We start from the raw sequence: 1,425 nt of genomic DNA on the forward strand, positions 1-1,425 counted from the left end.
TGGAAAATAAGTATTTGGTCAATAACAAAAGTTCATCTCAATACTTTGTTGTATACCCTTTGTTGGCAATGACAGAGGTCAAACGTTTTCTGTAAGTCTTCACAAGGTTTTCACACACTGTTGCTGGTATTTTGGCCCATTCCTCCATGCAGATCTCCTCTAGAGCAGTGATGTTTTGGGGCTGTCGCTGGGCAACACGGACTTTCAACTCCCTCTAAAGATTTTCTATGGGGTTGAGATCTGGAGACTGGCTAGGCCACTCCTGGACCTTGAAATGCTTCTTACAAAGCCACTCTTTTGTTGCCCGGGCGGTGTGTTTGGGATCATTGTCATGCTGAAAGACCCAGCCACGTTTCATCTTCACTGAGACTGCCAAGGCACACANTGGCACTGCAGGATTTGAGTCCCTGGCGGCGTAGTGTGTTACTGATGGTAGCCTTTGTTACTTTGGTCCCAGCTCTCTGCAGGTCATTGACTAGGTCCCCCTGTGTGGTTCTGGGATTTTTGCTCACCGTTGTTGTGATCATTTTGACCCCACGGGGTGAGATCTTGCGTAGAGCCCCAGATCGAGATTATCAGTGGTCTTGTATGTCTTCCATTTTCTAATAATTGCTCCCACAGTTGATTTCTTCACACCAAGCTGCTTATCTATCGCAGATTCAGTCTTCCCAGCCTGGTGCAGGTCTAAAATTTTGTTTCTGGTGTCCTTTGACAGCTCTTTGGTCTTGGCCATAGTGGAGTTTGGAGTGTGACTGTTTGAGGNTTTACCAATTAATTAATTAAAAATCCTACAATGTGATTTCCTGGATTCTTTCCCCCCCATTCTGTCTCTCATAGTTGAAGTGTACCTAGGATGAAAATTACAGGCATCTCTCATCTTTTTAAGTGGGAGAACTTGCACAATTGGTGGCTGACTAAATACTTTTTGGCCCCACTGTATATATATAACATATATTATATATATATATATAATATGATCATAACACGATTGTTTTCATATCAGACATCAGATGAGGTGGAGCTGCCTCCAGCAATAGAGGATGAGGCAGAGAGAAGCAGCAGCACAGGGTTGCAGCAGGTATGTTATATGCTGTAGTCAGGTGATTTAAATGTATCAATGAAAGGAAAAAGTGTAGGCTACATGATAAGAAGGGAATACAGTTTGAATTAAAGCAATAAAGTACATTGTAACACTGTACTTTATTACTTTTTAATGTACAAATACTTTGTTACTGTACGATATCAATAACAACAATCCACAGCTCCTCTCTCTGCTCCAGAGGATAGAAAAAAATGTTCGGGGTACCCGAGCAGCACCCTGCCAAGGCAGTAAACCTAGGGGAAACACTGGAACTTCTGCATACAGTATGCGACACTGCGAGTGTTGCACGGCCAGATACGGCTCAGCTGACTCAGATAAGGAAA

This window comes from Notothenia coriiceps, unplaced genomic scaffold, assembly GCF_000735185.1.
Source record: "Notothenia coriiceps isolate Sejong01 unplaced genomic scaffold, NC01 NC01_scaffold00026098, whole genome shotgun sequence".
Lineage (NCBI taxonomy): Eukaryota > Metazoa > Chordata > Actinopteri > Perciformes > Nototheniidae > Notothenia > Notothenia coriiceps.